We start from the raw sequence: 13,571 nt of genomic DNA, 5'->3' as shown, positions 1-13,571 counted from the left end.
TTTGCTTTTTGGTACCCTTTGATAGTAGAAACGGCCATAAAAGTGTATCGAACCATATCGTACCGAACCACTCAGTGGAAAAGGGCCATTAAATAATATCTTGGTGCTCTTTAGGTAAGGGATTCATGAGAGTAAACAGCAAAAATCAATCCAAGGCACTCAAAAAATGTGGACAAAATATTAAAAAGCCTTTATTGACATGGCTATTTCTTAAAACTGCGCTATTTATTAAGGAATCGCCATGTCAGTAAAGGCTTTTTAATATTTTTCCACATTTTTCGACTGCCTTTGATTGATTGATTTGATTGAGTTTTTTGTACAGTATGGTTAAAGATCAAAGGTTTTGTTCGTCTTAAGGAAACATGAGAGGTTTCTGCCTCTTTATTAAAACTCAGTTCACTTCAAGGTTTTGAGCCTAAAAATGTTCAGTAAAGCAATATAAAAGTAATCTATATGACTCCAGTGGGTTATAGCTCTAATTTTGTGAAGTAAATTAAATGCATACTGTACCTCAATATATAGCTTCATGAAATTGGAATTACTGTGGATTACTGTGTTTTTACTGTGTTTTGAGATTGAAGGTAGATTTTTTTTTGCTTATAATTATTTTGTGTTTCTAAAATGCTTGAAAGTCTAATAGTTTTGGAATAACACAAGGGCGAGTAAATGATGACAATATTTTCATTTACATGCTAAATAATTGTCATTTCTACTCAGCATCAAATGCAACTTGAGGATTAAATTGATCTTTCATGGTTTTACGTTAAGCATGTTGTGTGGGTTTGTGTAAGGTTAATTATAATATGGAAAAACAGCAGTTGTTGACTATAATAACAAGACCACATTTGATTTAATTGTTGCCGTCGTATGTGTTTTTACCTGCTGGATGATCTACGATAACTTTTATTACATTAAGCTAAAGTAAATTTAGATATCCTGTGTACTGTATAGAGTGAATATTAATTAAATTTCCTCCTGGTAAACAAGTAATTAAAACAGATGACTCATAAATTGATAAACAGGACACAACCAGACAGTATTCTTTTTCATTCCCTCTCCCGCTGTTCAAGAATAGACACATTTTCGCTTTCAATTTCTGCACAATGTGTCAGTACAAAGGTGGAATGCAATTTATTCGATGACCCCCAGCCGTCTCGCTGACATTTGAAGTCCTCACAGTTAATGGTAGATTCCTTTATTTGATCCGTGAGCAGAATTAGAGCTGATCAATAGCCGGACCCCATGCAAAGACTCCACGATCAATAAGAGATGCTCACCGATTCCACCATGCTAAGACTCGAGAGCCCACTTAAAGATCGGTGGGAGAGTGCGCTTTCAAAGACCTCCAAGAAAGAAAGCCTCCGGGCCGGAGGAATATAAGCGTGCTTCATGACAGAGAACTGAATGGAGCGTATTTACTGTTGCTATAATTTTATCTGCACTGAAAAAGTCTCATAATGCTCTAAATGAAACATCTGTTGAAGAGCATTATGTGGCGTGCATTTCCTTTTATTAGGTGTTTCACAATATGTACTTTACACCTTCGCATCTGATGTGATTGCTCTTGGGAGACGGCTGTAAACATGCATCAGAGTCTCTCAGAAAGCAGCAGCGGGTTCTGTCATAAGCCTGAAATGTCTTTCAGAGCCTCGCACTGAGAAGAAAATAATAACCCTCTGCAGCAAGTCTTTCCGTGTGTTGTACATGCACTGAGAAATGCGTACAGGCAGCACGGTAGTGAATTTCTAGGATTTTGTGTGTGTGTTGGAGGAATTGGCTCCGGGGTGTTGTGTTATTGTGTAACAGGAGAGAGAATGGGGGGGAAGGGATCGCCCTCAGTCACAGCAGAGCAACAGGATCTCCAAATACACCACACCATGAATTGGATAGGATTCACTGTTTAATTAAATTACCAAAGAGGTCCAGAGAGTTTGAACATCTAACAGTTTCAGCATTATAAATTCTGCTGGGGTCTGCCACATTTAGAGCCTCTGCACACCTGTGACTGCACATCAGTCGAAGGCTGTATTACAGGTTGTGCTGTTGCTTGGCAACCGTAAACAACCAATAGTTAACTGCTAAATCACTCCCATTATTATCAAGGTGCAGAATCTTTAGTGGTTCGCTCGTTTGTGCTGTCATATGGCACTGGAAGAATGTAAATGTAGCTTGTCAGATTTTGTAGTAGCCTATATGCATCTACTCCTGTCATTCCTAAACGAGATTTATACCATTATTCATTAAGGAAGAACTAAATTGAGGCGATTTTAAAGGCAACAGAATATGTTTTATTTACAAAAATGATTTTGACATTGATGCACACTAAGAAAGTAGAAATCTAATTGAAATATATATATATATATATATATATATATATATATATATATATATATATATATATATATATATATATATATATATATATATATATATATATATATATATATATATATATATATTGTATACACAAGTATGCACCACGTGATAAAAATCTTGTCGTCGGTCCCAGTTTAAGAGCAACAAATAATAACTTGACTTATAGTTGATTGTTTGGAAAAGTGGGAGAAGGTAAATTTTTCAGATAATTAATCTGTTAAACTGCATCCCAATCATCACAAATACTGCAGAAGACCGATTGGCACTCGCATGGACCCAAGATTCTCAAAGAAATCAGTCAAGTTTGGTGAAGGAAATATCATGGTTTGGGGTTACATTCAGTATGGGGGTGTGTGAGAGATCTGCAGAGTAGATGGCAACATCAACAGCCTGAGGTACCATTACATTACAAATCACAGGAGAGGGCAAATTCTTCAGCAGTATAGTACAGCGATCCTTCTTATACTTCAGCCTCCACATCAAAGTTCCTGAAAGCAAAGAAGGTCAAGGTTCTCCAGGATTGGCCAGCTCAGTCACCAGACATGAACATTATTGAGCATGTCTGGGGTAAGATGAAGGAGGAGGCATTGAAGATGAATCCAAAGAATCTTGATGAACTCTGGGAGTCCTGCAAGAACGCTTTCTTTGCCATTCCAAATGACTTTATTAACTTATTTGAGTCATTGCAGAGATGTATAGATGCAGTTGTCCAAGCTCATGGAAGTCATACACAATATTCATTCTTTTTCCACTGCACCATGACTTTATATACTATACTTTACATTATTTCGGTTAAGTGACAAGACTTTTGTCAAAGTAAAGTCAGACCTTACTGGCCTAATTAAACGATTAAAAATCAAGGCATAATCATATTTTATTTTGGTAAAATAAGCGTAATCTAGAGGCCTTTACCTGTCACACAAACCACTTCTGACACCAAATGATTAACTAGAAGTCAAGTTATTATTTGCTGTTTCTATAACTTAGGATAGGCGATAAGACTTTTGTCAGGTAGTGTATTAAACAAACAATTTTGTTTGGGGTACAATTAATTCTTTATTCAGAAGTAAGCAGCACATTGTATTTTTTTCAAATAAATTGAATTCTTTTTAATTTTTAATTTATCAATAAATGTATTCAAATATCTATAAAAATGTTTGTTGACACAATTACTTTTACCATTTATAAGGATTTTAATTAATAATAATTACAAATTTTTAATAAGTAAGCAATAAATTATAGTATTTGTATTTTAGAAAAGTGCTATCTTCAACTTTAAATTCATCCAAAAATATGGCAAAATGTTAAATGGCAAAAGTATGTTCACCATTGTTCATAATAATAAGATATATTTTTAAGCATATTAGAATCAACTCTAAAAGATCAAGTTTTTTTAAATATTCTAATAATAATTCACAATATTACTGTTTTGATGTATTTTTAGAAGAGACTTTCATTAGCAATAAAAATCATACCATCCGCAAACCCCTTAATGGTATTATATTGTAATTTAATTTTATATGTTCAGTTGTGGAACTGGAATTCAAACTGTAAATTGTTTTGTTATTGCCCTCTAAAATAACATGAATAACAGCACCAGCCTTTCACAGTATCCCACGGAGCACAGTATCCCATCAGCTGGGATGAAATTCAGTGTGATTTCCGACATAATATGCGCATTCACAACAATAACAGGGAGGTGATTGGGTCCGCTGTGTGCTGGATTTGTATACAGTGGCTTTGTTTCTCGGTTTTAGCTGTTGGTTTTTGTAAAAGCTGTAAGAAAGCATTTGGCGAGGGATGTACTTCTCCTCAATGAGGCAAAGAGAGGAGCTGTCATGTTCAGTCGGAGAGACGAACAGAGACTCCCTTGTCTCGCACAGTCCTTTACATTAATGAGAGACAAAGAGAGCATCACGTCTTCTCCCATCTGTCTTCTCTTGCTCAAAAACATGACAACTGTTACTGTGCTGCTCTTTCTTGTAGAAAACTAGAACAATGAACCCAAAGAGGTAAGTCTTTTGATTTTTATGCTGGAAATGACAAGCACAACAATCAGTAAATGTGACTGAAGTTGAAACTCAGTATCTTGCCTTGACATGTTATCTGGTGCAAGAGAGAAGCCGCTGTCCCCATACCATCATGTTAAATAGTGGAAGCAGTCCAATTACGCTTCATTAGGAGGATGTCCCATATAGCAAGAGCTTCCTGCCTTAATGAGGACACATGCGTCTGTCTTGGCTGACATCACCATAGAGAATTTGAGAGGGGTTTTTAATTCTAATCCCTGTAGGCCTTAGCGCTTGTGGAAACGTAATCATGAACTGTAATATCGTGTTAAGGAAATGTTTTATGATCTGGCTCAGGCAGGGTTGAGAATCGAGACATACTACAGGAAAAACAAATGAAGCATTCATGCATTCATTCATTAATTTATTCATTAAACAGAACTTTTTTGTTAACGAAATTAAGCACATCAACAATACAAAAATAAATAAAAACATTTCATTACACCAAGCAGCAACCTCTCTCTCTCATGAAGCTATACAGAAGTAACCACATACATACACTACGTATAATTTAGTTTATTCAATTGAAGAGCACTCTGAGGAATCCATGCAAACATGCAAACTCCACACAGAAATGCCAACTGATCCAGCCGAGACTCGAACCAGTGACCTTCTTGCGGTTAACCACTGAGCCACCGTGTCACCCATGCCCAACTTTACTACAGGAAAAAAATGTTTACAGCCTGGTATAAATAATGGATTTGGTGTATACAGATATACTACTCTTCATGACAACTGTGACGGGGTGAATTTTTTAATGAGTTAATTTATATTAAGCCTTAAAATTCTGCTTAATTGAGGGCGTGGTCACTTGAGTGACAGGTATCTGTTGTTCATTGTCATTTCAGTAGATTCTAGCTGCTGAACTCAACATGTACACTACCTGACAAAAGTCTTGTCGCCTATTCAAGTTTTAGGAACAGCAAATAATAACTCGACTTCTAGTTGATCATTTGGAATCAGAAATGGCTTATGTGAAAGGCAAAGGCCTACGCCTTTTTTACCAAAATATAATATGATGCTGTCTTAATTTACAGTATAGAATATAAAGTCATGGTGCAGTGGAAAAAGTATTATTATTGTGTATGACTCCCATTAGCATGGATGACTGAATATCTCCGTGACTCAAATAAGAAATATGACAAGGAATCAGTACTTGACATTTGCTGCAAAAATCCTGATCGGAGCATTCCTAATGTATATCTCATCCCATTGAGAAGTCACAAAAGACCACATACTCTCCATTTACTGACCACATGTGATCATTCTGGGATGTGTCAATATATGTCATCCATCCATCCATCCATCCATCCATCCATCCATCCATCCATCCATCCATCCATCCATCCATCCATCTCTTCTGCTTCTCAATTACTAAAACATCTACAGGGCTGCCAACTTTTGGCTTTACTTTGGAGTGAGAATTTAAGCCACGCCCACATCCACAAGCCACGCCTCCACAACAAAGCCATAAATATTTTTATAAATACTTTTTAAATTATTTATTACAAATTAGAGTATCATTACTATTATACTATTATTATATTATAAATAAATAAATGAAAAAAATAAATACTAAATGTAACTGGAAAACAATGTAAAGATACAACTGAAGTGATATGCTAAGATCATTTAAGAAATATTTTGCGTAATATTAATTTCAGGACAGCATGGTGGCTCAGTGGTTAGCACTGTCGCCTCACTGCAAGTTGGTCACTGGTTTGAGTGACACATGCACTATAGGGGAATTGATTAACTAAATTGGTTGCATCAGTGTGTGCGTGAATGAGTGTGTATGGGTACTGGGTTCCCAGTACTGGGTTGCGGTTGGAAAGGCATCCACTGTGTAAAACATATGCCGGAACAGTTGGCAGTTCAGAGGTGGTGACCTCTGAAATAGAGACTAAGCTGAAGGAAAATGAATGAATGAATTAATGAATGAATGCTAATTTTATTAGAATTAAATTCTACAGATTGTATAGAACACAAAAAAATATGTTTTATAGAATTATCTATTGTGTTGTCTTAGACCTGACTTTTGTTATGGCCAAGTATTAGGTTTATTTAGTCAAAACTCCCTGACTTCATCCCTCCTTTCTGCTTCATACAAAAAAAAATCTATCAGGAGATATGCTAGTCAAAATAAGATCATCATCATATTGGTTAAACTTTAATTTTGTCGATTTCCAAATCTCACTGCGCACTGACACCTGTACAGTAAAGGCTGTTACCCCTGCCATAAAACGCATCCCCTCTGAACTGCGTATCTATTAACTTAAATTGATAATTTTTTAATAACATCATTATGACACTAATGAGAGTGAACCCATTCCCTTACAGAAGATTACAGATTTGTTTTTACATTTATTTGTAAACCTAGTGCGTTTTAAAATGCGTCTCACTTATTGTTTTTGCTTTATCCATCAAGATAATAATCATAATACGTTTTAATCAATTATGGTCTTTGGTTTTCATATTGAATGAGAATCCCAATAAAAGTCTATGAAACACCGGCGCAGATTAAGAATTCAGAGGCCCCTGGGCACAATGTCTTGTAGGCCATGTACCTGGCCGCTATAGTTGAATTAAAAAATAAGATTAATAAAATATTTTTTAATAAAATGAATCTATAATGGATTGCCTGCATTTTTAAAATAAATTATTTACAGTACATACATTTTAGTCTACAAAGATTTAACTTATTTTTAAAGCATTTAAAGCATACTTTGAAAAAAAAAACTAATACAACTAGTGTCAAATTAATGGATTTTAATATACTTGTTCACAGAAGCAATACTAAAATTTATATTTAAGGATATTTGTATTGTATAACTTCTACAAACTTATAATGCATATGATTTGGATAACGCCTCTTCAATCCAATTCTATGAATCTGAGTCTTCCGTAATACACACACTTATTAATGATTCCTACTTGTCTTCAGCGTTATGAAAAGTAGGCAAAACCTGATATGTAGTGGGGGAAAAAAAGAAGAACGTGTTCATCAGACGCTGCATTTGAACCGGGTTCATAATCGATCGCGTTAAAACATGATGCTATGCGCTTTACAAGCTACGCCACTTACACTACTATTTGTTGCTCTCTTTAGTTATGTTGTCTCTGTCAATCAAACAGTGAGGACCGGGAATCTAGCTTATTCCAACAAGGTGCGCTATTTGCACTATTTGCCTAAACAGGGTTGCATTTCTTGGCACAACACCTGTTGTACAACGCATGAGCGGTGCGTGAGCAGCGGCTATTTTTTTCGGCATGCATGTTCACAACCGGGATTCATACCAGGAGCGGCAACCCAAGCAGCGCATCAGTGCCAAGCAGGGGCGGTGTGAGAGGTGTGCGGGTATGTTTTCTGCGCGCATGCGTCAGTTTGTTATTGATTACATTGCTTTCACCAGCGTTGGATCGGTTGCACATAGAGAGAATAGCATCTTTATAAAACGATAAAAGTCTTTAACACCGTCTTTACTATAATGGAAAAAATATTAACGGGGATGTTTTTCTGCGTGAGAAAATGCATGTGTGGTGTGAGAGCATGAGACTACGGTCCTTTGCGTGACTCTCACGCGGAATGCGTGAGAGTTGGCAGCCCTGTATCTATATTTATTAATAATGTCATCTGGAATAGCAAAGAAGGCGTTCTTGCAGGACTCCCAGAATTCATCAAGGTTCTTTGGATTCATTTTTAATGCCTACATGCTCAATATTGTACATGTCTGGTGACTGGGCTGGACAATCCTGGAGCTCCTTGACTTTCTTTGCTTTCAGGAACTTTGATGTGGAGGCTGAAGTTTGAGAAGGGGCACTATCCTGTTGAAGAATTTACCCTCTCCTGTGGTTTGTAATGTAATGGGCAGCACAAATGTCTTGACACCTCAGGCTGTTGATGTTGCCATCCACTCTGCAGATCTCTTGCACGGCATCATACTAAATGTAACCTCAAACCATGATTTTTCCTTTACTAAACTTGACTGATTTCTCTGAGAATCTCGGGTTCCAGTAGATCTTCTGCAGTATTTGTAATGATTGAGATGCAGTTCAACAGATAATTCATCAGAAATATCAACCTTCTGCCACTTTTCCAAATGATCAACTAGAAGTCAAGTTATTACTTTTTACTCTTAATATTGGGATCGCGACAAGACTTTTGGCAGGTAGTGTACAGTCAAGGCCAAAATTGTTCCAATTATTCAATCATTATAATCAATTATTACAATTGACCCTTAGCAAGGAGTTTGACTGACAGGCATTCTGACCAGTCATATCATTAATAATATTATTGTTATTGCTTTTTTTCCAACCAAAAACCCAAACCATACAGTAGAGTTAGTAGGTTAACATTGTTGAGCTTGAACTTGAAATGTTGTGAAAAGGTGATCCTGTGTGAAAATGCATGTCTACTTTTGACATATAAGTCAGTTTCAGAAAGATTGTGAAGAAGACTGAGATAGTACTGAGATAAACAGGATGTACACTGCATATACAGTACTACTGTATGTACTGGGGGTTTCGAAACTTTTCAGCCCACGACCCCTAAATAAACAATGGCAGTGACTCACGACCCCTAAATTCCTTAGAGGTGGTTATAAATATACAAACGTTGCTCGCACAACAAAAGGCCTATTTAAACAAGAGCATATTGACAACACAAAAATGTGCAACAGTCTAACAACCAAATCATTTTATTGTCATTTAATAATTTGTTTAATTTAATATTAACCTCAACTAAAGAGACTGTGGACATAATGTTTTCAGCACAAGTCTATTCTTGGTTTAATTTTGGAGACTGCCAATCAGAGATCATCCTCAATGTTCAGTTGTGGCCTGTGTTTTTGTTATGTATTTAATTGCCTCGAAGGTGTCAAAGTTTAACCTGATGCTATAAAATCAATCTGTCCCAGCTGACGCTATTGCTGTGTTAATCTAACGTAAACACACCGATCCTATAAAAAATATTTTAAAGACTGATGGCTTTTCATTTGCATGTTGTTGTTTTTTACTATTAAAAACTACTTTTTTATCTTCTGTAAGTTATGGTCAAAATATGGTGATTCTAATAGTTTACTAAAATTTATTTTGACCCCCAGTTTGGGAGCCACTGCATATACTATTGTACACAAGTTAACTAGTTAAATATAATTAATGATAAATGTTTCTGACTGGAGTTTAGCTTTGTTATCACTGAAATAAATAGCTTTTTTTAATATATTAAAGCAGAAAACTGCTACTGTTATTTTAAGTTTGGGATAATGTAGATAATGTAGTTGAAGTCAGAATTATTAGCCCCCATGAATTATTAGCCCCCCCCCCCCCCCCCCCCCCCCTCTGTTTATTTTTTTCCACAATTTCTGTTTAACGGAGAGAAGATTTCTAAACATAATAGTTTTAATAACTCATTTCTAATAACTGATTTATTTTATCTTTGCCATGATGATGGTAAATAATATTTGACTAGATATTTTTCAAGACACTTCTATACAGCTTAAAGTGACATTTAAAGGCTTAACTAGGTTTATTAAGTTAACTAGGCAGGTTAGGGTAATTAGGCAAGTTATTGTATAATGATGGTTTGTTCTGTAGACTCGAAAAAAATAGAGCTTAAAGGGGCTAATAATTTTGACCTTAAAATGGATTTTAAAAATTAAAACGGCTTTTATTCTAGCCAAAATAAAACAAATAAGACTTTCTCCAGAGGAAAAAATATTATCAGACATACTGTGAAAATTTCTTTGCTCTGTTAAACATCATTTGGGAAATATTTAAAAAAATTTGAAAAAAATTTAAGGGGGCTAATAATTCTGACTTCAACTGTATATTATCAATTGTATTAATATTTCACTGAATTAATTTTGATAAAAAAAATTTCACTTGATATGAAACTTATTTCAAAAGCATTATCAAAATATTCTAAACCCCACATATTTAAGCAATAAATAATAACAATAATCTATAATAATAAAAATCGCTCTTATGCAGTTCAAATTATTTTATTTTAATTGCTGAAATAGATTAAACATCAGTGTTTGTAACATGTCAGTCAAGATCTGGATTAACCTGCATCAGAACCCCTTGGTAGAGTTTCCAGTACTTCTGTTCAGAGCTCCTGCTACTCAATTTATTTAAGCTGAGTTGTGGCCTCACTGTCAGAGTTGAATTTGATGAGAGAGAAATTCTGGTTGCCAAGAAATAATACATATACAACACTTCCTTCTATTTTTATAGCTTCCTCACAAGTACAGAAAGAATTGTTAATGGCATCAAAACCAGACTTCCAGTCCTTATGAAGATGTGTGAGTGTGTGTGTGTTTTGTGTGTTGGGGGAGGAGGTGGGTAAGCCTGCTATCTCTTAAGTGCTGTCTTTTAAGATGCCTTGTGAATAAAGTGGACGAGGGTCTGGCTTTCACAGTGATTAGCTTAATTAGGTATTAGGACTCTATTATTACAGTACTCTGGTGAAACAATGCTTAAAACAATGTGTCTTCAGCTGACATCTGCCTCTTTTTTTCTTTCAATTGTTGCTTAAGCACAATACACGCTCCTGATATCTGTCCGATGATGGCGCCTGTCCTTTCTGTAATGTGGAGGACACACACTGAGTCCAACGCCACAGGCTCACTGCACTATTAGCACTCTTTGAATGTGTGAGTGTTTTGTTCATCCCCTGCACACCAAGAGCCGAGCGTCAAGTTTTCTGGTCAGTCTGCCCTTACACTCTTCTGGCCTACTTAGTGCTCTGATCCTTGACTTGAGTTTAATATCCATCCGTATGAGGAGAAGGATCTCAGCTGGGAGCTTATTATAGAGCTCACATGCTCTGAAGGTTTGTGTGTGTGTGCGTGCGCATGCGTGTGCGTGTATGCATGTGTGTCTATATATGAGTGTGTGTTTGTGTGGGTGTAGGAGAGAGAGAGAGAGAGAGAGAGAGAGCTTGTGGAGCTTTTCAAACATTCTGTTGACTGTAGAGCTGGAGAATGTAATGCATCTAATATAGCTATACATACCATGTTGTAAATAGTAATATACAATATTAATTTGTCAAATTGTATATTTTTTCCTTTATTATCTGTGATTTATTTATTTATTTATATTTACATACATACTACCGGTCAAAAGTTTGGGGTCAGTAAGATTTTTAAATGTTTTAAAATAAGCTTATCTTGCTCACCAAGGCTGCAGTTATTTCATCAAAAATACAGTACAAATTGTAAAATGTTATTGCACTATAAAATAACTGTTCAAAAGTAGTTTGCAATTTAATAATTTATTCCAGAGATTTAAGATGAATTTTTAGCTTTAGATTCTCAAGATCCTTCAGAAATCACTCTAATATTATTATTATTATTGTTATTATTATTATTATTATTATTATTATTATTATTATTATAAGGCCCATGCCTAGCCTGAAGTAATAGTTTCATTTGAAACTACATACAATAAGAAAGCAGTTTAAATTTTTTAGAAATATTTACAAATTAAAAAAAAAATCACATTCAATAAATGCTGCCTTTATAAACGGAATAATTTTCTTAAAAAAAAAAAACTGACCCCAAACCAGTAGTGTATATTCCAACCAATTTATGTTTTACACAGCAGATGCTCTTCCAGCTGCAACCCATCACAGGGAAACACCCATACCCTCTCATTCACACACATACACTAGGGACGATTTTAGCTTGCCCAAATACACCCATATAAACACCCATATACTACTAGCATTCACACTCACTCATACACTACGGCCAATTTAGTTTAATCAATTCACCTATAGCGCATGTCTTTGGACTGTGGGGGAACCCAGAGCACACAGAGGAAACGGGGAGATGCAAAGTCCACACAGAAACACCAACTGACCCAGTGGGACTCTAATCAGTGTTCTTTTTGCTGTGAGACGACAGTGCTAATCACTGAAACTCCGTGCTACACTTAAATATTTATATTTAAAAGACTTAATATATAATATTTGCCAATATTAGTTTTTGGTTGTTGAATCTTTGATAGTAGAAATGCAGTATTGGCAAGCATCAGCATTAAAATGTATTCAAACCAAACTTTTCATTGGTATTGTATGTGTAAAATGGTTTTATTCATTCATTCATTCATTCATTTTCCTTTGGCTTAATTCCTTTATTCATAAGGGGTTGCCACAGCGGAATGAACCGCCAATTTATCCAGCACATGTTTTACACAGAGAATTTCTTACTAGCTGCAACCCAGTACTGGAAAATACACATGCACACACATACACTATGGCCAATTTAGCTTATTCAATTCACCTATAGCGCATGTCTTTAGACTGTGGGGGAAATCGGAGCACCCAGAGGAAACCCACGCAAACACGGGCAGAACATGCAAACTCCACACACAGATGCCAACTGACCCAGCCGGGGCTTAAACCATCAACCTTCTTGCAGTGAGGTGATGGTGCTAACCACTAAGCCGTGTTGCCCAAAATGGTTTTATTTGATTCTTAAATTTGTAATGTCACTTGAGTTAGAAAGGATAAAAAGGTGGCTAAATGTTTACGTTTATCATGAGTGACTTATAAATGAGACTAAAAGAAGCACTTCAAATCACCAGAGAGCAGCAAAAAGTATATGTCAAGACAAGTAAACGTTACTTTAACAATTTTGTTTGTTTGTTTATATATTTCAGATCTGTTTGCTTGTTTGTTTTAAAGGGTAGTGTGAAGGTTTGTAAAGGGTTTTATAACAATCGTGTAACCAAAACATTTCTATTAAACAGTACAGCTTTTGCGAAAAGTCATTCAAGTAATAAATTCTACATTGATTCTGAGATAATCAACATGCATCGCTATTCTCTCTTGAATCGATTCTGAGCTTAGTTTGTTGCAGCAGATGGTGCTCTAAGCTAGTTTTTAAATGTACACTCAAATGCTCATGAGAAAGAGCGCTCAGTAATGTGAGTTGACTTTTATGTTACAAGGTTAACGTAAACACGGCTGGATGGATGCAAGCAGAGTATGGCTGTTTGTAAAGCATACAGCGCCATCTGCTGTTAAAAACTAAGCACACAATCAATGTACGAGGGAATAGTGACGCATAGTGAGGTAAAATAAAAAAAAACTCACCACAGCTCTATCAAACAGTCCTT

The sequence above is a fragment of the Danio aesculapii genome, chromosome 14 (assembly GCF_903798145.1).
Source record: "Danio aesculapii chromosome 14, fDanAes4.1, whole genome shotgun sequence".
Classification (NCBI taxonomy): Eukaryota; Metazoa; Chordata; class Actinopteri; order Cypriniformes; family Danionidae; genus Danio; species Danio aesculapii.
Note: the sequence above shows the minus strand (reverse complement) of the source record.